At 44.0% G+C, this 27,835-nt stretch overlaps 1 long non-coding RNA gene across 1 annotated transcript; it reads right to left on the bottom strand.

Annotated features, from left to right (window-relative positions):
• Window positions 1–4,239: 4,239 nt before the first annotated feature.
• On the bottom strand, window positions 4,240–27,181 carry LOC150053165 (uncharacterized). Its single transcript, XR_016538152.1, has 5 exons — window positions 27,102–27,181; window positions 24,900–25,084; window positions 13,891–14,007; window positions 13,238–13,362; window positions 4,240–4,449 (listed from the first exon to the last, which is right to left on the bottom strand). It is a non-coding gene; the product is annotated as an uncharacterized LOC150053165 (long non-coding RNA).
• Window positions 27,182–27,835: the final 654 nt, after the last annotated feature.

Below are 27,835 nucleotides of genomic sequence, written 5' to 3'. Positions count from 1 at the left end.
TTCTGCTTGCTGGCTGGACTTACAGAACCTTCTACCCCTTCTAGTGCCAGAGGGAACAAGGACTCTTTGGGGACTACCCCCCTCCTCTTTTATCCATACCTCTATAAATCTTGATCCTTGTTGGAAGTAGCTACTCTGGGGTCTCAGGCTCTTCCAAGTTTCTCTTTCAATGTTTGTCCACTCCAGTGCTGGGGGCTGAGGCTGTTCTTTGCTAACAAACGCTTACTAATATTACAGCTAGGGACATAGCCACCTATGCACGGGACCTTTGGATAAGAACCACTTAGGAGAAATAGGTTACATGATTCCAAGACACGCACACACACACACGCACACATGCACACACACTTAGTACAGCTTATGCTCCTCTGCTTCTTAGATGATGAAATTCCTAATTCCAGTTGCTGGCCACTGGGATTCTATCTTACTTTGTTTGCTTGATTTTAAAAAAAAGTTCTCCTGTACATTTTGGGATAAAGCATCATTGGTCCTTATGAAAGTTAACAGTGAAATAAATAAATATAGAAGCTCTTTAAGACATAAGCAGGTGTTGGCCAATGGTAATTTCTGTGTGATCTCAGAATCAAGATTTTACAATCGGTCTTGGTTGGTTGAAAAGTCTCTACAGTTTACAACAAGTTAAAGTATATTTGTTACCATGTATTTTTGTAGAATTTCCTCAGTATGTGTAACATAATCTCTAATCTCACTTTTTAGTATCAATCAAACAGCTTTATTCACAACTTTTCTGCTTATTATAATAAGTAAATGCTTTATTTCCTCATAAAGCATAATACTATGTAAAGCTTATGAAATACACTCTGTGCAAGTTCTTTTAAGGCATATGTTCACAATGGTCGATGGTCAGTATAGGTTAACTTCCGGTACCATCAACCATCAAATCTCTATTCATAATTTATGTCTTATTCATATCAAAAGACAATAGAAACCTGCAGGCCATAGTTCCAGTGTCACTCAGTAAGACTGACTTCCTCTACATTATGGCCGCCTTCTTCTCACGGAGGGACAAGGTGAAGAGTCTGTCTGATAGTGTTCACGTAGAACAAACCTTCAGGGGGCATTCACCACTTCCACCCAGCACTCCATTGGCCAGAACTTCATCAACGGTCATCACTAACTGTGTGAAAAGAATGAATTTTCCCAGTTTCTGTATAAATCTATAACCTCACCAATGTGTCAGCTCCATCAAAGAGCTGTGCTGGGTGAAATGATGGAAATGGTTACCTGTTCAGATTCTTCTTGACCTCTGGACAGCACTCCTCCCTTCCAGAAATGGAGCAGGACCTCTTCTGACATGAGGGTAGAGATCTTCTGTTAGATAGGGCAGGTCATCGGATTTCATCATGGCCAGATCAAAGACAGAAATTCAGGGAAACTATAGTATAAGTTTAGATTCTATGACCTGTCTTGAGGAAGAGATAGTATAGTTTCTACAAACTTGTCTTTTTACTTTCATGGCTATGAACCAGGGACAAAAGGACAAACACTTAAACAAAAGATATGCTTATTATTCTAAGCATGTAGGAAATAACCAAAGTTATATGAGCTAAGAGTCAGGAACTGTGGATAAAAACCAAAGTATTTATATATTTTAACATAACCTTGCCAGGGGGTGACTGATAGTGCAGAAAGGAGGCACTCTGAACACAAAAATTAGAGCTCATTCCTGTCCTCCTGACTAAATGGCATGGTTTCCAATGGAGACATGGTGATAAACTTCCCTTTTGAAGGAAGCCAAGAGCAGGGAGAAGAGGGGATGGGTAGTGGGCAGGAGCTGCAGAAGTCAGATCTGACATACCCTAATTCTTGTGGGAAAAGTTTCACTCATGGAACAGGAATCGTTACATTTAAGTTGTTAAATTATTTTATGGGGGGGGGGGTCTGGGGAGAGAAGTACTAGGGATTGAACTCAGAGCCCAGGCAGTGTCCCCTACTTTTTTTTTCTCAAGCGCCACAGCTCCCCTCTGACTTTTTGGTAGTTAACTGGAGATAAGCATCTCAGAGATTTTCCTGCCCTCACTGGATTTGAACTGTGATTTTTCAGGATTATAGGTATGAGTGCTAGGATCACAAGAGTGAGCTGGCAGTGTCCAGAAAAGCATTCCATTTTTATGCCGTGTGATTTAACTGCCCTGGAACTTGGTAGAAAACCACCATTCTCTTCTCTATCTGGGCCTCATGGGGGAGATTTGAAGTCCAGGATGGCTAGATCACTGGGAGCAGGAATCATCTGGAATTCCATATAGACTATATCAACTGGCCCTTTTTTCTTCTGGAGTGATCACCTTGGAGAATGCCCCTCCCCCCATCTGCTTCTGCCTATCCCAGTGATTAATTCCTCAGAACATAATGACCTTGGGTAGTCAGACTTCTTGCACTGAGAGTTGGGACTCCAAAGATTAAGTGCCCCAGCTTGTAAAACAGAAACTGTGGTTTCCATCCTGACCTACTCAGAAGCCACTCTGTGTCTCAGCTGTCCCATCATGTTCTCCATCAGAGCCCACCAGATTCAAGAAAAGAATTACAATCTGCTTTACAGCAGGGGTAACAGGACATAGATGTTGTGGCCATTTTTGAAAAGTGTAATCTGCCACATTTGGTGATGACTTTCTCTAAACTTTTGTTTCCTTAAGGCAGAGAGTGGTGATGACTATAAGCCTCTCCTCTGGGTTAGTGCATCAGAAACCCTAGGCTCAACCTTGGTCTTGCAATTGTATCATGGTGCCCCTGAAACAGCAGAGACCAGGCCTACTCTTTCTGTGGTGACATCTTTAGTACTTCGCACAGTACCTGGCATCTGAATGAACCCAAGAGTGGTGAACTGGCTTGTCAGTGTATCAATTAGTGATTGCTGTGTAACTACCATCCCAAGGTTGAATGGCTTAAAAACAGCAGCCATTTTACTTGCTCAGGAATCTGTGAGTCTTATGGTTCTACTGTGCTCCTGCTCAGGAGGTCTGCTGTTGGTCTTGCCCTGAGTCATCCATATGGCTTTACTCCCACATCTGGCAGTTGAGCACTGGTTGTCAACTGGAGTATCTCTGTTTTCCCTCAGATTTATTTTCCACCGGCTGGTCAGGCCCCTTGCATCATGGTCTCAGGACTCCAGCTGCAGTCCAAGAAAAAGTCCTAATGAGCATGTGTTCGTACCCTGTGGTTTATACCTTGTTTGCTCATTTCATGGTTGTCAAGTGGCATAGTCAGTGCTGTGCTACTATAATGAAATACCACAGCTTGAGAAATTCTAATGAACAGAATATGGAGGAGGGGCTCACAGTTCTTGAAGCCCAAGATCAAGGGGGCCAGATGTGGTGAATTCCTTCTTGCTACATCATAAGATGGTAGCAGGCATTGCACGGGTGGGAGAGGAGGTGAACTTAGCCTATCTAAGGATCTCCCTCTGACAAGGATGAAATCATTTCCATGATAATGACATTCATTTCTTCATGCTTAAATCTTTCGTGGCCTCATGAGCTAATCACTTCCCCTCTCAACACATTGCATTGGGGATTAAGTTTCCACCACATGAACTGTGCACATTCAAACCACAGCACCAGGGTAAATCGCATGGCCAAGACTGAATTAGAGGTTGAGGAAATATTCTGTCTCTCCCTAAGAGAAGTCACAAAATTACATCAGAATAGGGGGAATCATTGCAGTTGCCTTTGTCAATAACCTGAGGTGCGGGGTGGAGATGCAGTTAGCATGAGGGAGAGGGAGCAGGGAGAAGGACTGAGCAACCCTGGCTTGCCAGCCATACATGAAGGACACTTAGGCCAGTTAGAGGGCTTTCTTCCAAATTTAACAACAGGGAAATGTACAATTTCATAGTATAAAAAGGGTGGGGGAGGGGAGAAAGAGGGGGAGAATTTGTGCATTCTAGCATAGCAGCTCAGCAAGGTCCCCTGGGGACCCAACTTCTGTCTACTTTTCACTCTCCTTGGTGAGTGCTTTGCTCTTAGGCTCTTATAGGTTGGTGGCAGCAATTCACAGTGTCATCTAGGCACTGGGGAAAAAAACTAAAACGCCTTCCCTTCCTTTCCTTTCCCTTCCCTTCCCTTCCCTTCCTTTCCCTTCCCTTCCCTTCCCTCACTTTCTTCCTTCTTTTTTTGAATCAAGACAGGGCCAGTGGTCTAGGATCACTAGAGCTGTTCCAGCAAAGTACCTCACACTGGGCAGCTTAAATTATATAAATACATTTTTATTATGTCAGGAGATTAGACATTCAAAATGAAGGCATGGCAAGACTGCATTCCCTCTGAAAATCATAGGTGAGTTCTTCCTTTTATCTTCTTGGCTTCTGGGATCCAGGTGGTTAGCTGGCAATCCTTGCTTGTAGCTCTATCATCACAGTCCTCCATCTTCAAATGACATCCATCAAATCTTCACATCACCTTCCCAAGTGCATAGCATCTGTCTCATTTCCCCCTTTTTAAAATGGATACCAGTCATAATAGATTAATTCACATCTAACAGACCTCATTAAACTTGATTACTTTTGTAAAATGCATATTTCCAAACAAATATACATCCAAAAGTAAGAGGCATTTGGATGTCAGCAATCATCTGAGGTGTGGGCAATCGTCTCAGATGTTGCAGTTAGTCACAATGACCCTGCAGCTCTCATCGAGTGAACAGCTGGATGGATGAAGGGGTGAATGGACATGGTACACAGGGCTCATGGGGAGTCCAGTGCTGGCTTTGTGGGATGAGACTGAGGGTAATTTTATCCCTGGAACTCCCTGAGGATATTGGGCATGTATATCTTATGCTTATGATAGATTGTTGATCACATCTATGATTTATCTCCAGCTTTGGCCAGGAATATAACCCCATAAGGAGAACAAATACTGTTTTTCTGGGAAATTCTGATGATCTGCACACATTATGACATGGTTTCAAGGAATGCATGGTGGTAAAAAAAATGTCCAGCCTGGTTCTACAGATGCTCAGCAACTAACCACCCTACACCTCCCTTGTGCATACAAACCATTATTACCAAGGCAACCACTGGACAGCGGCTGGCTACCTAACAACACCGCTTCCTTTCTCCCACAACCCTTTTCTGCAAAGAGCCTTTGAATCTGCTCTCCTTTGAAACAGCTCTGTGGGTAGAACCACAAAGTTCTTGAGGGAGGACAGGGAGGCACTGTTGTCAAGAGTTTCCTGACGTTGCATTGTTTTGGAATCTATTTATGACCTACGCCAAATACACTGCATTGGTTCTTAGCAGTCAAACTTAAAATGTGTCTCCATCCCAAGGACAAAAGCAATGCAACAGTGATATTCATGAGACACTGTTGGAAATGAACTTTACAACTTGGGAGAGGGGAGCCTGGGGTGGGGAAGGACGGAAAGAAGGAGAAAACGAGGAAGGTGGTAACACTGCTTCACAAGAAATGTACTCATGTACTCATTCTCTTACTTATGTAACTGTAACCCCTTTATACATCACCTTTACAATAAAAATAAAGTATGTGTCTTCATCATTGAAAGCCTTGAGTAAATGCATAATTCCAACTAGGAGTGGCTACCTTTTATAGCAGGTACTAAGGCACTTTCCTGTGTTGTTTTGAGGACCCAAGTATGGCTTAGTGATAGAGCCATTGCCAAGAAAATTGTGTTCATGGTCCAGGAGTGTGACCTAGTGGTAGCATACAAGAAACCCTGGGTTCAATTCCTTGGAACCACATACATAGTAAGAGCTAGAAGTGATGCTGTGATTCAAGTCGTAGAGTGCTAGCCTTGAAAGCTCAAGGATAGTGCCCAGGCCCTGAGTTCAAGCCCCAGTATTGAAAACAAAACAAAACAAAACAAACAACTATGTGTATGGTCTCAGATTTGAATCTGAGTGCCAAAAAGAGAACACACACATATCTAATACAAACACACCTAATAGATATGACTAAAAGCCATAGTGGTTATTATAGCACTAGCATTTTCTAAGGCCATCGAAGTTCAAGTGTTATGTCCTTTTGTTTTCACATACCATGGAAATACTCCAGAAATTTCAGCAACACCTACCTGGAAGCATGCCAAATCTCATAGAAGGCCTTGGTTCCCACATTCTCATAGAGAAAACGTATTCAAACTTTTAATGCCTAGTAAGAATATTCATTACTCTCTTTCTTCTCTATGAGTCCTCTCCCAGATACTCAGAATAATAATAGACCTATATTTTTAGGACTCTGAGGATGGGACTGTGCATTTATTTATTTATTTAGTCAGTCCTGGGCTTGAGCTCAGGACCTGAGCACTGTCCTTGGACTTTCTCAAGGCTAGAGCTCTACCACTTGGGCCGTAGCACCACTTCTGGCTTTTTTCTATGTATGTGGTACCAAGGAATCGAATCCGGCCTTTGTGCATGCTAGGCAAGCACTCTACTACTAGGCCAAACTTCTAGCTGGGATTGTGCCTGTATAGGGTTGTGTGAACCTACTAATTCTCAAACTTCAAAGAGTGGTTCAATAGGCACTCGGAGTGATCTGGGGACGCCTACTGTGTGGAGACATGGGGATTTTACCCAAAGCATTGCAGTTGTAAGTCTGTCCCATCTTGCTGATGCTTGCTCTTAGCCTGTGAACTGCTTGTTTCTGGACTTACCCTCCTGTCTTCTCCCCTGCTCTCTCCTGTGTTTTCCTATCCTCATTTGTCCTCCCCTCCCAGGAGCTTGCACATGCTAGGCAACTGCTGTACCACTGAGCTACACTAAAGCCCCAGAATCGGATGTCTTTTTAGGCAGCATCGTCTTTCCCCATCTTACCCATGTTGGCTCTCCATAGCAGAGATAAGTCTATGCATGTGAGTATGATGATATCACTTGTGCTTCAGGATCAAGTGGCCACATTCTTCGTTTTGTTTAAGACTATTCTAGTTGCTTTATTTGGTCATCATTATAATGAATGTGCTATGCAAAAGTCAGTTCAGGGCCAGGCGCTAGTGGCTCATGTCTATAATCCTAGCTACTCAGGAAACTGAGATCTGAGGATCGCGGTTCAAAGCCAGCCTGAGCACTAAAATTTGTGAGGCTCTTATCTCCAATTAACCATTAGAAAACCAGAAGTGGCCCTGTGGTTGAAGTGGTAGGGCAGTAGCCTTGAGCTGAAGAGCTCAGGGACCAACACCCAGGCCCATTGTTCAAGCCCCATAACATCAAAAAAGTCAGTTCAGGATCTGTTCCATATCTCTGGAACCGGTGATAATCCTAATATCTCCTTCCTTTGCTTGGCCAAGAAACAAACTATGAGTTTATCGGTGGATAAATAAGCCTCTCATGTTTATCCAATAGACTACCAATCAGCCATGGAAAGGCAATCAGTACATTACTGCTATGCCAATGCATGGAATCTCATAAACACAATTGCACAAAAGAAAAGCAAGATACACAGAAATTCTATAACATGATTTTCTATTAATATAAAGCCCCATACAGGGAAAAGTCAATGATTTCCTCTTAGGCTGTAAATTTAGATGATAAAGCTAAAGCAGAGGACGTAGATGCCATAAATATGTGGGAGAGGGGATGCGGATAATCAGACAGAGACTTGGGAACACTGGCAGTGTTCATTTCCTGTCATGGGCGATGAGACTCTGGGTGTTGTCTTTGCAGTTTTTAAAAGGTGTAATGCTCTGTGTTCTTTTTTCATGTGTGTTGATTTTCAAAATGAAAATGAGAAAGCCGGAGAGGGCTCATTTGCAAAGATGAGGATTCACTCTCAGCTCTGTGCTTCAGAATCCACCATCAAGGTCCCAGGGAGGAAAAGGCCTTCCTAGATGCTCAGGCCCCCACCCTGTGCTCTCAAGGCCTCCAAGCACTCCCTTGGCTAAGCCTCACTCAGCTATTTCTGATGGTATCTTCTGGTCTCTCATCCTCCCAAGGATATAACGAGGATGCGCTATGGGAAGATATTCTGTGATAATTCCCTTGGATGGAAATGAAATGGGAATAAAAATCAGTGGGCCAGATTGTCGGTATGCATCACAGTTCAGGAGTTCCTCTGGGATGCCTGGGCCCAGGATGGTGCCTGGAAGGCATACCTTATGTTTGCTTTTCTCTACCACCTCTATTCAGGATGCTGGTGTGTATGCCAGCTCTCTGAGTGGGCATAGAGGGCTATGCTAACTTGTATGCTTTTTCACCAGGGCTGTTATTGAGGGATTTTTTTTTTACAGCATGCAGCAAGTAACCTGATATTGAGGAAGTGCTCTCAGATGGGTTTAGGATTAACTAAGCCTTCTTTGCTCTGAGGTGGACAACCCTGAGGCTAGAACTGAGAAGGCTGCTGTCCCTGAGGGGAGCCCAGGATGAGTCATCTCCAAGGTACAGTGTCCCTATGACACCTGGGAATGGTGAGGCTAGTTTGGAAAGATCTCTGGGATGCAGGCAACCTGAGGAAAACTTTGCAAATAGAATTTCAGACTTTCTTCCACTTATTGTTTGTACTGGTACTAGATCTTGAACTCAGGGCCTCTCACTTTGGCTTATCTTGTCTGTTCACGGCTAGTACTTTGTCATTTGAACTATGCCTGCAGTTCTGGCCTTTTCCTGGTTAAATGGAGAAATGAGTCTCTTGGACTTTTCTGCCCAGGCTGGATTTTAACCATGAGCCTTTGAATTTATACCTCATATACAACTAGGGTTATAGGTATGAGCCAAAATATTTCTTCACCTTTCTTTGTTCTTCAGAAAGTTCAGTGTCAGACATTTTGTACAGCTCCTTCAGTAGAGATTTTTAAAAGAGGCCAGGGGCCACCAGGAAATGCTGATGGCCTGCTGCAGATTAACAACAATGAATTCTTTGACTCATTGACCACAGAGACACATTCCAGAGTAAAGAAAGGTATGAGTAAAGGCATCAGAAGATGCATGGAGGACTGGTTCTATTCCCTTTGCTCTTTCCTGGCCTAGAGTTCTCTCTTCCTTCAGGCGCAGACTCTCTGCTCCTTGGGCAGTGAGTAGGTACAAGAATTTAGCTCTCATCTTCAGGCCCCCCATCTGCTGGAACTGAGTACATTCTAGACCCAAACATGCATGGAGAAGGCAGAGCTTGAAGGGAAGCACAGCCTACAGTGCAGGGATAGATGAAGAAGGGATGGCAGAAGGAAGGCAGGATGGGGTTTCATTGTTTACTGCAGATCCAATCCTCAGCCGGTAATGCACTGAAATCACTGTATATGGCTCCGGAGGAAATTCTCTACAGGGAGCTGCATGCAAATAGGTCATCAAGTAATGGAAAAAATATGCAGCCAGATGGAGGTGCCTCTGCAGTTTCTGTGTCCCTCGGGGCTGATGAGCAAAGTCCAGGAAACCAAAAAGACTTAGGCCTTTATATCCCAGAAGATGAGGTATCAGAGAGACTCTCTGTACCTTCCCCCACCCACCTCCTACCTCCTCTTCCCCCTTCCCCACTGCAATTTAACCAGCATCCTTGTATGTTCTCTGTGTCTGGGACCAAGCAGCAGTGGGAGATTGCTGGAGACATTTTCTGGTGACTAATGCAGTACATGAACAGGAAACAGACTGAAAAGGGCTTAGGAGGAGCTATAAATAGCCCATGTCCTACAAAATCTTACTAGAGAAGAAATGGAATTAACACACTGGGAGGAAAACAATGAGACATCGACTTCTAAGCAAGACCTGGCCATCTCTTGGGAAATGAGCATTCCTCTCAGACCTACATCTGCCCTTGGAGGATAAGCTGTTTCAAGCAAGCCTTCCTCTGCCCACCAAGTTAACCAGCCAGCCCAGTCTCCATCAAGAGAATACTCCAAGTTGCTTGTGGTTCTGAGAATCAAATCTCATGGAGATGATAATGAGAGGGTCTGTATGAAGGATTGAGGGGTTACTGAGACCTGGAGATCAAGGGCTAGGAAGGGGCTTGCTTGGTGGGGAGTTGGAGAATTAGAGCATAATTTCTGATTTCCTCAGTTTCCCCTACCCCCCAAGTTACATGCAATCATCTGCCATTTTATACCCAGTGTAGAAGGGAGAGTAATGTGGGAGAGCTATCCTGGGACAGAATGGCAGTTCTAATGCTGGCAGCAGATGGGAGTTCTGATACCAGGAAGGTCACTCAATTCCTGAGCTAGTTGGAGTAGATACTTCTAAGACTTTCTTTTTCTAGAAATTAAGGCATTGATCTAGTGTGCTAGATTTCAGGGTTTTTTTTCCCCAAGGTTCTTTTTTCAAAGCAGTATAACATTTCCTCAAAGGAAATCCCAAGGCAGAGAACAGAGTTTTCCTGGTTGCGATGGGGACCCAGAGTTCCTCAAGTTCATACATATCTACTTCCTTTGCAGCTTGGAGAAAAACCATTATGCTCCAGGATTTCATAGAGCATTAAGACCATGGGTCCAGAGCATTTGACAAGTAGGGCTGTCCACCAAAACTCTTGTAACATCTCCTTCCACTCCTTTCTCTATTACCTTCCATCATAAGCTAAAATACTGATGAGTGACTTAAGTAATGAAGAGTTAGCCAGTCAAAACTGAGGAGGGATTAATCTCCCTTAACCTTGTGCAAGAATCTTAAGACCCTTCCTAGATATTGTGATAGTCTGATTTGCAAGATGAACAGGAGCCTTCCTGCCCTCTGCCACATGATGTCGTAGGTCATTTCTAAGGCACATATTTGGGGGTACTCTATTTCTAGTTCAGTTACTCATGGCTGAGAAAAAAATCATCTCAAACACTCAGGGGAATCAAATGATTTGTTTTTCTTGCACTCCCTGGGTTTTTAAACTCAGGGTAGTGTGCTTGTCAAGCAGATGCTCTACCACTTGAGATACACAAACATGTCCCATTTTTTTCCCACTACTTTTCAATAAGATCTCATGTTTATTCCTAGGGCTGGCAAAGATTTCAATCATAGCTACATTTCCCACATAGCTGGTATAGCAGAGACATCCTATATTCCCAGCTTTGTACTGGTTGAGGTGGGATCTCTGCCTTATTGTTTCTTTTTTTTTTTTAACCAGTTCTGGGCTTGGGACTCAGGGCCTGCGCATTGTCCTGGGGCTTTCTCAAAGCTAGAGCTTTAGTCTCAGCACCACTCTGGCTTTTTCTATTTATGTGGTACTGAGGAGTAGAACCTGGGTCTTCGTGCATGCTAGGCAAGCATTCTACCACTAGGCCAAACTCCAGGCCCCCCTGCCTTATCTTTTTGTCCAGGCTGAGCTTGAATTGTGATCCTCCAGAACCTTGCCTCCCAAGTAGCTAGAGTTGCAGATATGAGCCACTGCACTCAGCTAAGATGCTTTATTTTGTACTCACTAATGCATTCCCATAATCCTGTGCACTAACCAGTCTTAGCTGGGCAGTACCCAATTGGAGTCTTTTAACTGATTTCAAGCACATGTCTGCCTAAGTTTCCACTGGAGTCAGGGTCTGTGATGATTCACTCAGGTTCCTGGCACTTGATATTGGCTATTTGCTGCCCAGGACTCTGCTGTCACCCAGAACTCTGCTGTCTGCTGTCTATACATGATGCATGGGCTTCTGGCAACAGAGCAGCTAGGCTCAAGGGGACAGAGAGAAAAGCCAGGCCACAAAGAGCTAGGGTAGCATTGGCACAGCTACAGTTTCTCCACATTCCATTGATCAAATAGCAAGAGCACCTTTCCCTTAAGGGGATGAAGAAGCCAGCGCCACCTGCTTCAATAGGTATAAGGCAAGGTCACATTGCAAAAGAGGATGAAAGATGGTATTCCTACCACCATCTTGGGAAGTAAAAATATGGCGCAGCTGTACCATATTGCAGGCACTTGGTTTTCCAGAACTCCTTTCTCCCTAGCACTGCACTCTGCCTATCCTCCCTGGCTCCCTACTCAGTTACTAGGAATGGCAAGTACTAAGAAGGTGGACAGGAAGGTCAGCAGGGTCCTGCTGTGTTGCCAACTGCTCTGGGCTCAGGGAGGAGAATGTGGTGCCTGCTAAGCAGTGTGTGTGTGTGTGTGTGTGTGTGTGTGTGTGTGTGTGTGTGTGTGTGTGTGTAGGGTAGCCCACCTGCCCTTTACTTCTATGTGCCTTCATTGCTCACTTTCCCACCCCTCTTCTAAGAACTCATAGAAGAAATGCAGTTGTCTAAACACAAAAGTGAACTGAGCCAGGTGTGGTGGGGCACACCTGCAATCTTCATACTTGGGAGATTGAGACATGAAGATCCTTAAATCAAGGCTAGCCTGGATTATAAAGCAATAACCAAGCAAAACAACAACAAAGTGAACAAAAACAGTCAATGCCAGCCATGCATTTTGTCCATATAATAGAGGGTAAAATAATCAGACTATTAACTATGAAATACAAACTAATATTTGTACCTTATTGCCGCAACAGTAAGAATGTCATGGGCTATTGGTCCCAGCCAGGCCTATCTGTGAGGGCTGGAGATGAATGATCCTCTTAGCTTCTCCCAGCCAGTGACAGTGGACCTGTGCCAACATCCAGAGCCCCACTTGGGTGGTAGAGGAGAAGACAAAGTTCGATGTTCATGACCCAAGTGTTTGGCAAAGCTTCCCCCTTGGGCTGGCTACCTGTGTTCTTCACTCCAGCCTTCCCTCAGCCTCATCTGACAACTGAGCATCCACTCCATGGCCCACAGTTTGTCCAGTGAGCAGGGACACCCCCTAGATCCCATATGGCTGGGACCCTAAGATCTCAGTAACTTCCCTATCTTTTCCTCTTATATGCCAGAGTGTTCTCCTGAATACAAAGTCACTTCCTGTCTGAATCAGGAAGTGAGATGCTGTGCCAGCCTGGGGATAAATATCCTTGGAAAACACCAGATTCTTCCTGTTAAGAGTTGCATCCACTGGATGGAGCCCCTGTTAAGTATGGACAGAGTTAACTCCCCCAAGGGCCCAGTCTCTGTGCTCCTGTCCTGGCAAGCCCTACAGCTGAGCCCAGAGAGTTTCGACAGGAAACTGGCAGATGCCTTCCATACTGAGTTGAGTTTTGGCTTGCTTTGGCACCAACATCCTGTCTACCCTGTTTCCTATGGAAGGGCAAACTGGACTGGTTTTTAATTAAGTCCATACTCCAGAGAGCTTGTGAAGACTTGGCCTCATAGAACTGCTTCAGTAGCTGTCAGGAAAGGGAGGTGCCCAGGATGCCTGGGGATAGGAGAGAGGGAGGGGAAAGTGAAGTCAGAAGTCCAGAGTGGTTCCTTCCTGGCTGAGGTAATGCCCTAGCAATGTGTGTTCAGCAATGGGCGGCTCACCTGAGCGTCTGAGCTCTGGAGAAGCAGCTCCTCTTGCAGTGGCCTCCCCAAGCCCACAACTCCCCACTGGACACATATACTGTCCTCCCCATCCATCCACTGAGACTGAGGATGACCTTTGAACACTGCTTTGAAAGGAAACATAAAGGAAATCAGATCCACTCTAATATCTGCGTGCAAGAGAACATTTAAGTTGGGGAAAATGTTCAGAGTTCCACCCCTAGAGATCTGGAAAAGGTTGATTTGTTTTGTTTTTTTTTTATTTAGTTGGTCATGGGGCTTGAACTCTGGGCCTGGGCACTGTCCCTGAGCTCTTTAAGCTCAAGGCTACTGCCCTAGCCCTTGAGTCACAGCACCACTTCTAGTTTTCTAGTGGTAAATTGGAGATAAGAGTCTCACGGACTTTTATGTCCAGGTTGGCTTTGGACCACAATCCTTAGATCTCAGCTTCCTGGGTAGCTAGGATTATAGGCATGAGCCACTGACGCCTGGCTTCATTTATGTTTAAACAAGTTATATTTTTCACATTTTCTTCTGGTGCCTTCTTTGGTCTCCTCTGGGCCACAGGGGTCACCGGGCTCACAGAGCTGCTGGTGGCTTTTCTGTTCCCATAACAAAGGGCAACAATTACAAGGATTCCCTCTTATACCCACCAGGTTAAAATAACTGTGCCTGCCTTCAGAGAGATACGATAATGTGCCTTCTTCTTCCTTCTCTCCTCTTCTTCCTCCTCCAGAGAACATACAAGGTCACCTGGGAGGAAGATCTCTCTGGAATAGTGATCAGAGGATCCAGGATGTAGATCTCAAGAAAAGAAATTCTTCTTCCCAGGACAGTCTTGGGGCCTCCAGCAGTCTACTCCCCCCCCTCCCTCCCTTTCTCTTCGCTCCCTTTCCCTTCCCTCCCTTCCTCCCCTCCTCCCCCTTTCCCTTCCCTCCCCTCCCTTTCTTCCCTCCCCTCCCTTCCCCTCCCTCTTTTCTTCTGTTTGCTTTCTCCCTTCCTCTGTTCCTCTCTTTCATCACAGGTGGCAATAGACACATGATGTAGACTCAGATTCTTTGACAACACAGATCTTAGCTCACAAATCAGTTCTGTCATCAACTAGTTGTGTGACCCTGGTGGTGTTCCTGAGCCTTTGTGTGCAAAATGGGGGGGGTGGTCTTCCCTACCACTGTAGTAAGCATAGGCAACAGCATGAATTGATGTTTTTAAGGTCCTCACCCATGTCAGACACTAGGTGGACACTCAGTGAGTATTCTCAGATTCTGAGCTGCATTGGGATGTGGGAGACATGTACTCTGTGCTGGATGCAAAAGGTATAGCAGGGGAAAAAGTAGGATCTTTAAACAAATTTTGGATGTAATATATAGTAATTATTGTTTCCAAGCATTCAGGGACAGATGTTAAGGGCTTCACCACATTTAAATCAGAGGAGCCTGGTGGCAGGAAGGCGAAGTCAACAGCAGATCCTATAGTGAAGGACTTTTCTCCATTCATTTTATACATCTCACTGCCTTGCTCCAAGTCTCCTTTGGAAGCAATCTTCAACATGGGAGGAGATTCTATGGCTATTGTTGCCTACCCTCTCTCTGTATAGAAAGCAATGGGCACAGAACCATGCAAGCCCATGAATTACCACCCAGAGAGAGTGCCAGAGTCAGAGTCCCAGCAAGCAGATTTTGTCTGGGTGTGTAGTGACCTCTCATGGTGTGCCAGCTCTGACTGATTAGGGAGTTGGCCCACAGTTCCCACTTGGGAAGAAAGCTGAGAGCCCCAGGCCTAGAAAGAGAGAGCACTGAGCTAGATTGCAAAATCTACTACCCTGGTGGTAGTAGTGGAGATGACCTTGGCTATCGGTCTGACTAACCTGCCTTCTGTTCTTGTAGAGTGGGCTCTGCTCTGGTTCAGCAACAGCTCTCAAAAGCTCTTTACCATTGAGATTCCCACAGCAGGAATGATCACCTCCCCTACATCACACCTGAACAGTGGGACCAACTTCATGGAAGGCAAGATGGCAAGACTCGGTGTCACAAAGATGCAACTCTCAAATGACTATGTGTCTTTACAAAAAAATTTCCCAGGGGCTGGGAGTGTGGTCTAGTGGTACAGTGCTTGCCTAGCATGCCTGAAGCCCTGGGTTTGATTCCTTGGTACCACATACACAGAAAAATCCAGAAGTGGTGCTGTGACTCAAATGATAGAGTGCTAGCCTTGAGAAAGTTCAGGAAAGTGCCCAGCTCCTGAGTTCAAGCCCCAGGACTGGCCAAAAGAAAGAGGGAAGGAGGGAGGGAGGGAGGGAGGGAGGGAGAGAGAGAGAGAGAGAGAGAGAGAGAGAGAGAGAGAGAGAGAGAGAGAGAGAGAATATCCCAAGTTCTTTTTCATTCACAGAGAAAAGAGAAAGAAAGCCAAATAATAGCTTAAATGATTTTGAAGGAGAAAAGTACCTTGTTTGCTCCTAAGGCCTATTAGGAAGGTCCTGATATTAATGAATTAGTGCAGGAGTAGATAAACAGACAGAACAGAGGGCCTAGAGACAAGCCCCTACGTATCTAAATAACATGAAGAGGAAACAAAAGCTGTAATTTCATATATTTGAGTTTACATGAAGTTAACACATTCAAAAACAGCCCAAAACATTGATTAGAAACAAATGCTTTTTTTCTGGCTAGAGGAGTGTCTCAGGAAGTAAACGATCTGATGAATAAGCATGGAGCCCTGAGTTTAAATTCCAGTACTACCAATAGAGAAATAAATGACTAGAAAGAATAAAAAAGAAATGTCTGGGCCAGGAGTTTGGCCTAGTGGTAGAGTGCTTGCCTAGCATGCACGAAAACCCGGGTTCAATTCCTTGGTACCACATACATAGAAAAAAAGCCAGAAGTGGTGCTATGGCTCAAGTGGTAGAGCTCCAGCCTTGAGAAAAATCCAAGGACAGTGCTCAGGCCCTGAGCTTAAGCCCAGGACTGACAAAAAAAAAAAAAGAAGAAAAAGAAATGTCTGCCTTTGTAGATAAATGTAAATACATGCATTAACACCATAAATATTCATTTCAGAAGTCATTAACTATAATATTTATGTCTTAAAAAAGAGGGTTGGAGGGTGGCTCAGGTGGTAGGGCATCTGTCAATGAGAGAAATCATCAGATACTGAGTTTGTGTCCCAGTAACAGACAAAAAAATTTTTTTTGAAATAAGAGTCTGATGTTGGTGACTCACACCTGTTATTCTAGCTACTCAGGAGTCTGAGATCTGAGGGCTGACGTTTGAAGCCATCGCAGGTGGACAAATCTGAGAAACTCATCTCCAGTGAATCAATAAAACGCTGAAAGTGCAGGTGTGGTTCGTACCTACTTTGAGTGAGGGGAAAAATAGACTAGCGTGTAAGATCCTGAATTTAAGCCCCAGTAAAGCACAAAAACAAGCAAATATTGAAGCTAGTTTTAGTGGTACATGTATATACTTCTAGAACCTAGGAGGTTGAGGCAGGAGGGCTCCTGCTTGAGGTCAGTATAGGCTTCACAGGGAATCTATGCCCTAAGAAAAAGAAAGCATGAATTTTATAGAAGTACAGTATGTGTATGTGTGTATAAAAACAACATACTAAAACCCACGAAAATCCTTTTCAGTTCAAAGGAGGAAGAGGAGTTAAGATTACTATAGAGGGATTGAATTTGATTGAAGTATATGATATGAAAGTATGCAAATATCACCTTGAAACTTCTTTGTACAATTAATTTATGCTAATAAAAGAGTGAGAGCAGGAATAGAGAGGGAGAAATTCCTCTGGTAAGAGTGTTGACTATGGGAATAGGGAAAGCATGGAACTGGGTATTACAGGGTGAGTAGGAGTTTGCAAAATTTAGAAGGTGAAGAGTAGAGTGACAGTCAAAGGAATGAAGATGGGGAGGTCTAATGTGTACTCTGTACTTTGATGTGTGCTTCCGAGTGAACCTTCTGGCAGTAGTTCAGTGTGAAAAAAAAAACAACAAAAAAACCAAAAGGCTTTGAAGGCAGGGAGAGTGACCAGGAAGCCACTATACCACCTAAAGTGGGATGGAGTGATTTTACATCAGCCTGGTATATCTGTGGGTCCCAGATCTGCCATCTGCCAATTCAACCAGCTTCAGATTATATATATATATATAGTCTATTTTTTTTGCCAGTCCTGGGCTTGAGCTCAGGGCCTGAGCCCTGTCCTTGAACTTTCTCAAGCCTAGAGCTCTACCACTTCAGCCTCAGCACTGTTTCTGGCTTTTTTTCTATGTATGTGGTACCGAGGAATCGAACCTGGGTCTTCGTGCATGCTAGGCAAGCACTCTACCACTAGGCCAAACTCCCGGCTAGATAGAATATATTTTTTAAACCATGCCTGTATTGAATGCAAACAGCTTTTTCCCTGTCATTATTTGCTAATATAGTCTAGCAATGATTTCCAGAGCATTTGGTATTTAATACCATCCAAAAATGATCTAGAAGACCACGTACTCTGGAGGACCTGCATGGATTATCTGCGCATATTGGTATACCATGTTGTACATGGAACTTGAGCAGCCTCAGAATTTGTTGTTCCGCATTGTTGGAATTAATCCAGAACTGCTGACTGCAGTTTTCCTGCAAAATACTTGTTCACTGAACAAGGAACAGTAGCTTTGTTTATCTCTCCTAGGTTTTGTTTATCAACTCACAGCACCCAAAGGAGTTCTCTGCCTGCTGTAGGAGTTGGGTAAAGGCAAGTTGATGGAAGGGAGGGAGAGAGGAAGGAAGGAAACAGGCAGGCCCAAAGCTCCACCAGCTTCTTTTAGAGATAAAAACACTGAGCTAGAGAGGAGAGGATGTTTTCAAGGACTTCCTTAGCTAGGAGCTTGCTATCTCAATGAAAGACTTGTATGGCAGCAAAGGGTTCTCAAGCCATTCAAGTTGTAAGCACTTACACTTTTAATGAAAAAGACTACAGGTGTAGTCCCTTTACCAAGAATGAATCCTGTCCTGAGGTTGTGTTTATAAGGGATTGCTTTTCTTTCTCTTCCTCTCAGGTGGAAAGACTTCCTTTAAAAGAGACCAAATTCTCTGTGATGAACAACACAGAACAATAAGCTACACCTGGCCTTCCTCCAGTTAACAGGCTCTATTCAGGCCTCTGAAAGCACCTGATCAGGTGCTGTTGGCATTGTGGGCAGGGCAAGGCTGGCAGTAGTCAAGGACTTTCTAAGCCCTTTGTTCTGCCAGCAAGCATTGCATGCCTCTCCACCCAGGTGCAGTAGGCTTCCAGTTATGGAAGTAACTCATCTAAACTGTACACAAAGAAAAACAACCCAAATCATATCCAGGGGTGGATCTAGTCCAAGGCTCCTTTTGCCCCTGGGTTCCAGACTCCATGTTTTCCTCCCTTTACCTGCGGGGCTCTGGTTCTACCTCCTGTGGACTTTGCTTTAGCTTCTCCCCCTCTCCTGCCTCTACCTGTCAGCACCTGAACACACTCAAGGCTAGGGAAAAAAAACCAGCAGCCTAAGATAAAGCACTAGCAACCCTTCTCTGTCACTCTCCAGCTCTCCCTCTTCTCTTCCTCTCTTTATTCTTCTCGCCCCATCTCTTCTCCCCCCCCTCTTCTCTTCTTTTTCCTCTCTTATTTCTCTCTACCACTTTGTATTTTCTTTTCTCCCTTTACTCTCTCTCCTTCTCTTCTCTCTTCTGCTTCCTCCTCCCTTTCTCTCTTCATCTCTATTTTTCCTGCTTCTTTAGATAGTCCATGTCTTTTTCTTAGTATGTGAGATTTATCAGAGCATGTATTTTCATGGCCATTACCACTTCACTCCCAGCTCACCTCTCAGTCAACCCAAGCAGCCTGTGCTTCATGTTGATCTGGCTGTGAGTGAATCAAAACAGAGGCTGGCATTTAGTGTATGCTTACTATGTATCAAACAATGTTCTAAGAACTTTACATGTATTAATTTATGAAATTCTAATACTACCAGCTCCATGGAAAGGCTGTCACTATCTATACTGATGGGGAAGAAAGAGAGGCACTGAGCAGGTAAACATTTGCCCTGTGTCACCAGGATTCGGGCAAGGGTAGTTTTGCTCCAGAAATTGCACTTTTTAAAAATATCTTTGGTATACCTTCTCTACTTGTGTCTAGTACATAGTGCCTTGAAGGAAATAACACCCAAGAAGATGGTGTGGACCCATGTCATTTGTTAATGCGTCTATTTATTACTTCCTACTTTCTTGGGCTTTCCATGTTCAAGGGAGCAAAGAAAAGGATGGGAATTTCCCATTAAGATACTCAAAGTCTAAAAGGGAGGCTGTAAAATTGTGTGAAAGCATTCCAGTGAAATGGTGGCAAGCATCTAGGAAAGCTCACAGGAAGTAGTTCCCTTTGCTTGAGCCAGTGATTTCCAAATTTTGCTACGCCTTGAAGCCTTTAATCATTACTGTGCCTTATTTTATCCCCATAGGTTATGATTAATTGGCACTGTGAATTCTTTGAATTCCCTGGGTAATTCTGCTGCTCAACAAAATTAGCAAGACACTGGCTTAAAGGCAATTAGTAGGCAATAACTCAGCTCAGACACTTAAAAAATTAAGAAAAATTTAGGTGTGATGGCCATGTCTGTAATTCCAGCACTTGGGAGGAAGAGAAGACAGGAAAGTCTTATGTTCACAGCCAAGTTGGTCTACTTAATGAGATCCTGTCACAATAAATAAGCAAGCACATCATCATCATCATCATCATCACCACCACCACCACCACCACCACCACCTAAACAGTGCCCTCCAGGTGGTCAAATCCAAGTTCTCTTTCTGGTTCTACTACCACCTCCTTCTTTCCTTTGCTCCTAGCCACTTCTTGTCCACTTTGATTTTCCTTGTTTTCCCCCTACTTTCTCCTCTAGCTCTCTCTTTGCATGATCCCATCCATGCCACTCCTTCCACTGTCATCAGGACACTGGCAAATTCCAGCTCTTCCCTAAGTTCTAGATTCACATGTGCATTTGTATATTGGAAGTTTCTTGCTGGTTGTTTTGTGCTAGTTTAAATGTGATTCCAAAGTTTCTACGTTGGAAAGTTGCAACAATCCCTTATGAGTGGATTGATGTCTCTGCCATAGGAATCTTTGTTATCTCAAGGGTGAGTTATTATATAACCAAATTCCTCCCTCTCTTATCCTCTTGCCTTCCTCAGGGCATGAAGATAAGCAGGTTCCCATTAGATACCAAAAACCTCGATATTAGATTCCAAGCCTCCCTTTGGAGTGAAATAAATTCTTATCTTCATAAATTACCTGGTTTCTGATAGTCATTTCTTTTATTTTAATTTTATTGTCAAGGGTTACAGTTACATTTGTAAGGTAGTGAGTTCATTACTTCTTGAGCATTGTTATCCTTCCCATGCTTTTCTCTTACTTTCCCTCCCTCTGCACTCTCCCAAATTGTAAAGTTCATTTCCAACATATTGTCTCGTGAATATCCCTGGTACACTGGTTCACCCTTTGTCCTTTCTCTCATCATCTTGTTTTCCCCTTCCCTAATTCAAATAAGCAAATAAATGAATGTACAATATACCAAGTACCAAATTCAGATACAGTAATAACAGGGGATAACTGGTTTTTTTTAATCATAACTGGTTTGTGACAACATCCCTGAATTGTACTTTCTTCCTTCCCTTTTTGTTCAGCACTAGAGTTTTAACTTGCTAGGCAGGTGCTCTATTACTTAAGCCATGTCTCTAACCCAATTGAGTGGGTATAGCTTTGATATAAAAATGATAAAGCCAGCTGGGTACTAGTGACTCATGCCTGTAATTCTAGGTTCTTAAGAGGTGGAGATCTGAAGGATCTCAGTTGAAAGCCAGCCTGGCAGAAATGTCCATGAAACTCCATCTCCAAAACAATGAGCAAAAAGCTAGCTGGTGACAGAGCACCAGCTGATGAGTACAAGCCCAATACTGGAGAAAAAAAAAAGAGATAAAACCTAATTTTGTGTGTGTATGTGTGGGGCATAGGGTAAAGGCAGTCCTGGGTCTGTACTCAAAATTCTTATTTTTTAAAATAGGGTCTTGTACTTATGCCTAGGACAGACTGGACAGTGATCTTACTATTTTACATTTGCCATGTAGCTGGGATGACAGATGCATACTCCCATGCTTGTTGTTTATGAACTTATTTTTTTCCTGTGCGAATTTCAAACAATGATTCTCCCAATCTTTATCTCCTGAGTAGATAGGATTACAGGCATGATCTACTGTGTTCAATAAGCCTAGTTTCATATGAGGAGGGAAGAGATTTTAGAGAAAAGTGCTTCTCTGAAGGAGCTGTTACAGGCATACAAGAAGCAACTAGAGTGGATATAAAACTACAGCTGAGTCTGGATGATGTGCAATGACTACAATAAGGAAGGTAATAAGGAAGACTTCTCAAGGTGGTGACCTACATTATCATCTGACAAGGAGTTAATCACTGGGTGGAAAGGAGGAAGGAAAGCTCTTAGGAAGGCAAGCAGGAAGCCCAAATCCAGCACATATGGTAAAGAATGGAGGCAGATTTCATTCATGGTATATCTTTTCTAGTTTTCCTCCTTCCCCTCTTTCCAGGTCCTCTTTCTTCTTCTACATGCAGAATGAATCCTGCAACACACATTTGCCTTGCTCCATGTTTACAGGGCAGACACAGCTCACACATAGCTGTGTTCTGAGCTGCTCCCTTGGTCCTCAGGGAAATAGAATGCCTGCCGGCATTCTTAGAAGGACTTTGGGGCTCGTGCCTTCTGCAATGTTCTGGGATCCCATGACTCTCAGGCACACATCCAGAGCAGCCCGCGCTCAATTGCTTCTTTGATTTGCTCCCAGTTGTTGGACTATTGGGGATTGTTGGCAGTAGGAGGGAGAGTGCTGAGTGGTAAACTGCAGAGACACAACTATTGCATTTCATTCTGTCCAGAGTAAAGCCCTTTTCTGAATTCCCTGTGCGCTGAGGGATCAGCTTCTCTCAATTGAGACATTGCCAAACCAGTTTACCCAATTAGCCACTTGCTTGAAAACCAGCAGATCTCCAGAGCATTCCCTTCTGTCACAGTTTTTCTATTTAAGGGACAATCTACTTAATTATAATGTTGTTGCCATTTCTTTAGCATGTTATTGGCATGTCTACATAACTTTTACATTTCATTTTTTCTTTCTCTTTCCTTCTCCTTCCTTCTTTCTTCCTTCCCTCCTCCCTCCCATCCTCCCTCTCTCCCTCCTTCATCCCTCCCCCTTTTCCTTCATTTGTTCTTTTCACTTTCTCTTCCTTTCTTCTTTTTAGTCTTTCCTCCTTTCTTCCTTGGCTTTTTTTTTTTTGCTCAAACACTGTACCACTTGAGCCACAGCAATGAGTTTCACAGACTTTCCTGACCGAGCTAGGTTCCAAGTGAGATCTTTAGATCTCAGCCTCCTGAGAAGCTAGGATTACATGCATGAGCCACTGATACACATTGATAGTACTTTTGTAGCTAATGATATATGTGGTTAGAATCAGTTTCAGAGCTCTAAGTGATCACACTTAGGCTCAGGAGAGTGACAGAGATGGGCATCTTAGTTTTCCAGGCCTTAGGCCCTTAGCCTTCTTGGTCTTTTCATTTTTTTCTCCAAGGGAAAAAATGGAGGTGATAATCATAGCCTTCTATATAGGTGTTGTGACAATAAATAGTGTAGCATTATGGGCCTATTGCATACTTTTGAGAAGTGGCTACATTTATGTGCCTATTGCATCAGGATTTATCAGGGACACCAGATATTAATATGATGTGGAATATGGAATTATTCTGGCTTCATACCACAATGGGAGCTAGCTAGGAAGTCCTCATTAACCGGCTTTGCTTGGGTCAGCAATTCAGAGTTTGATGCCCAAGTTGCCAGAGACTGAACTCTTTCCACCTGGTGACCTGTACTATTTTTGTATTTTGTTCTCTTCTGGAAATACCAGGAATTGAACCTACAGCTGCACTGTAACTGAGCTACCACCTCAACTCAAAGTTAAGGCTTTTCTGTGTACAGACTCAGCTCCACGGGGGTGATGCCTGGAATTCTGCAGGCCTCACTGATCTGACAAGGGGAAGGGTACCCCACAGAACCACTCAGAGTTTAACAGCTTCTTGCCATCTAAGCTGAAACTAGAAGAATGGAAGCGAAAGGTAATTAGGCAAAAATTTAACTGGTAGGGTCTCAGAAGCAAAGAGAAGAAGGGTTTGGGACTCAATATCCCTTAGAGCATGCCTCCAGTAACTTCAATGCCTTCAGCTAAGGTCCCTACTACCAAAGGTTCCACCACAGACTGGTGACTAACCCTTTAATATATGGCATTGGAAGACAATTTAAGATCCAAACTCTCATACGCTGACTTTTGTGTCTTAGGATGGGTTGTCCTAAAAGCAGACCTTAAGAATTTGAATGCAAATGGTGTCTTGGAAAGTAATAGGAGAAAGTACCAGCATAAATAGCTAGGAAATCACAGCAGTCACAGGAAGGAAGCCAACTCAGCATGTGCTAATGAGCAGGTTACTGTTTTGGGTGCCTGGGCCCCCGTCAGGCTGGGGACTTTTGGGACAGAGACAGGTGTTCTGAAACATATTTCCAAGATGTTCTTCCTGAAGAATGAGACATTTGGGGTATACATTCCTCAACCCTCATCTACCTTGATAGCAGGAAATTCATGGTGTTGTCAAACTTCTATGACTTGCAGCTGCTTGCGCATTAGTAGTGTATTGTAGAGGCCTCAGGCAGTCACAGGAGCTGGAGTTAGTTTTAGAAAGCTATTTGGCACCAACAGCAGTAGATACCAACAGCATCTTCTGTGTCAGACTAGAATGTACCTATTTGGCACTCTTCCTCCTTCTTAAGTGTCCTTTGACTTTCATGTTAGAGTTCACCTCTGTCCTGTGCAGCCCACCCCAGCTTTAAAAGGGGCTCTGATTGCATGGACAGTTGGCACATTCCATTCTGAGGGCTGTGGCATAGGTTTAAGTGGATCTGTGACCCAATCCAATCAGAGTGGATCTTAGAACTCCTGCCTGGAATGCTGGGCAGAAATGTTGCTCTTTTAGATAAGGTGTTTTCTTATCACTGCCGCATGTTTGTGGCAGTGATAGCTGTTGGCATTTGTTGTGGTGAGGGAAACCAGCCTGAAGATGAAACGGACCCAGGAGGGAAGAGTCAAGAAAGGAACAGGACCTTCTGCTTTGGGACTCTTCAGCCAGAAGAATCTCGTCCACTCCTGTGGTAGCCATATCTCTACTGTTACAGGTACAGAACACTCTTTGCTACGCCTAACTTCCATGGAAAGAAAGAGCTTCTCTCACTCTGAAAGTAAATGCTGGTTCTAAAGAATTCTGCTTAGCAGAGATGCATGGCTCTCAGACTTGCCACTAATAGGCCTCTGTACTTGGCCAAGCCTAGGAGATATGTCCAGTTATGTAGCCAGGAGGATAGAGGATATCGCCAAAATAAGGTCTGTGACCTTCTTCCCATACAAACAGTAATGTCTGTGATTCCTCACCATTTTTCTGGCTTCATTTGGTCTATTTTTATGTTTTAATCACAGTTGTATCTCCTCTACCTGAATAGTGCCTGGATTGTGACAGTCACTTAATAAACACCTGCTTAGTGAACAAAGGAAGATGTGGAATAGGAACCTTATTTCTGAGTCCATTCTTCTATTGGCTTCTGTCCTGAATGATCACTCTCTTCTCCATGGCTGGTCCTTCATCTCTCTCAGAGCAGATTTCTCTCAGGGCTTGGCTGAAGAACTGTCTTTTCAATGAAGTTTTCCCATGGGCCCTTCAGTCTCCAGAAAGTGAGCTACTTTCTTCTTACAGTCCTACAGCACATAGGGTAGGTTCAGAGAAGCTGTTTTAGGAAGTGTAAGAGCGTAGACTTTATTGGTGTGGTGGCACACACCTGTAATTCTAGCACTTTGAAGGGTAAAGCATGATACTGGAAATTTCTAGTCAGTCCAGACTACATAGTGAATCTCTGAATAAAACAAAACAAAGCAAAACTAAACTGAACTAAACAAAAGTCAAGCTGGAAGTCAGCCACTCAGATTTCTCTGCCATTTGCCAGTTTTAGAACAGTGGGCGAAGACTATTTCTCCCACCATGAAACCATTTTCTCATCTCTCAGGTGTGGATAATTGTGCTTGTCCAAAAATGTGAGTAAGAGATAAAGCGACATTAACAGGTTTGATGCTGGGAGCTAATCAAGTCCTTGGCCTAGAGTTTATAGAACCCATTCTTTCTGTTGATTCAGGACCTCTCTCTCCCTCCTCCACCCTACTCTCTCTCTCTCTCCCCCCCCTCTTTTTCTCTAGTCCTTGGGCTTGAACTCAGGCCTGGGCATTGTCCTTGGACACTTTTGCTCAAGTGTAGTGCCCTACCACTTGAGCAACAGCACCAATTCTGTCTTTTTCTGTGTATATGGTATTGGGGAATTGAGCCGAGGGCTTCGTGCATGCTCTACCACTAGGCTATGCTCCTGGACCTTCAGGATTCCTTTATTCATCATTTACTGTGCTGTGCATGAATCTCCCCATTTCTATTGACCTGTTACAGGTGAGGGTTCTGCTGTTCACTCAGGTTATGTTTCTCACCATAAATTACCCCATTAATAAGTAGGAGAAGGGAATTCAAGCTATAGCATACCTCAGAGTGTGCTATGAATGGCTCAGCTATGACAATTCTCATAACTGTACTATATCTCTCTTTGTGGAGTGGACATGTAATGGGTAGACAGATGCATGTAAGTCTCCTCCTAACCTTGGCACTACTCAACACCAGCAGCTCAATGGAAGATTCAAGAACACAAGTTGACAGCTATTTGTTCCATCCACTCATCTGCAGTAGGGTTTGGGAAAGGGTCTTTAAGTGAGCTTAAACAGGACTCTACCTGAGGTGACTGGATGGCTTGGCCCACCATAAAGGTATACCGATTTTTTTTTGTTGGTATCATTTATTTTCTGTGTCTCTAGGGCCCAGAATTATGCCATTGGCTTTCACAGTTGGCTTTGAAAAGTTGTGTCTTCCTAGTCTGGGGCTGAGGCCAGACTACTTATGTGGCCCTGCTTCTTCCCCTGTATGCCATGCTGTCTCTATTTGCTCTGGCTGGTCCCTATGGTTGGATGTTACCTCCTGTCCACAGCTTTAGCTCTCCACTTGCCAGATCCAACTTTCTCACATTGCTGGGAAACCTTCACATGTTTCCCTAAGTGGTATGCTACCTCTGAGGATGTTCCTTACTTTGGCAAATATCAGTCAGCTGCATTTCTTTCCCCAAAACTGTGTCTGGAAAATCTACTGAAGGTATGGTAGGCCTGATGAATTCCTTGAAGAGTTTTATGTCCCATGCATGAACAATGCATGCTTCTGAGTTCTTATCAGGATGATAAGGGGCTAGAACATTTCCCCAGTGAGTTTGTTTCCCACACACACTGCTGAACGTGCTTCAGGGAGGTACCAGTGTTTCTACTTGTTTCCACTTCCTGGCTTAGAAAGTCCTCCAAAGATAGCTGCCTAGGCAGTCTGGGGCTAATCAGCTCCTCCTCTGACAAAGTAACTGGACTCTAGATACCAGGCTCTTTCCTCCTGCAAGACCAAGGCCCTTTGAAAGCAGCTTGGTAGGAAGCCTGTGAGTACCACTCTCAACATTTCATCCCTTCCTGAAGTACCTAGAGGTAAGCGGAAACCCCTAAGCACCCAGCAACTCTCCTCCTTGCCATTCAAATACCTTGAGAGGCACCTGGGCTCTTTACCAAAAATCTCCCCAAGGAGAATGCATTCAGTTTCACTCTAACCTTTCTCCAAGCACAGTAAAAAGCAGGAAAGAGAGGGAAGCCATACCTGTTGCCCCTGCAGCCGTCTTGGGATAAGGTCAAGTGAATGTGAGTGATGACGGGGCTGCCAGCTGCAGCGCCTTCAGAACCACGCATGCGTGGTGCTACAGAGGCTTATTGCTTCAGTCAGAAAAAAAAGATATTTTTAGAAATGAATCTGGGTCTTCCTCCTCTCCCTCCCTCTGATGCTAAGTAGCCATCTGCTTCTCTCAGACAACCTCTACAAGCAGCATCCTAGGAAAGAGGCTAGGGAAGGGCTATCATCAAATATAGAACATGACACTGCTGTATCAGGAAGTTGAGTTTGCCTAGCATACGATGGGAGACCTGGCACTCACTCACATGTTCAAGACCCTCATAAGTGCCTTCCTGTTTCTGGGTACACATTCGTTCTGTTAAGGGCTACATAATATTTCCTCCAAGGTCCATCCTAATATGGCTCAATCTTTAAGAGCTGAGGTTTCAAATTCAACTTAAGGTTCTCAGAAACAATCTTAGTCTAGTAGTACGTCACATAGTAACTGCTTTGACTTGAGACATTCTGCACCCATTCTTCTCAACCTCCTACCCCAGGGGGATGGTCAGCAAGGGTGGCCTGCCTGAGTTTCTGAGGAGCCCCAAGAAGTCTATCCAGTTATCCCTCATCAGTTCCCAGCTTGCCCTGTTTCCAAAGAAAAACCTAGTCCCCAGATCTACCTAACAAGAGCCTTCTACCTGAGCCCTCATGTGTAAAGTTTGGGA

This window comes from Megascapheus bottae, chromosome 16 (assembly GCF_031878675.1).
Source record: "Megascapheus bottae isolate mThoBot1 chromosome 16, mThoBot2.hap1, whole genome shotgun sequence".
NCBI lineage: Eukaryota > Metazoa > Chordata > Mammalia > Rodentia > Geomyidae > Megascapheus > Megascapheus bottae.
This window is presented reverse-complemented; position numbering and strand designations above follow the sequence as displayed.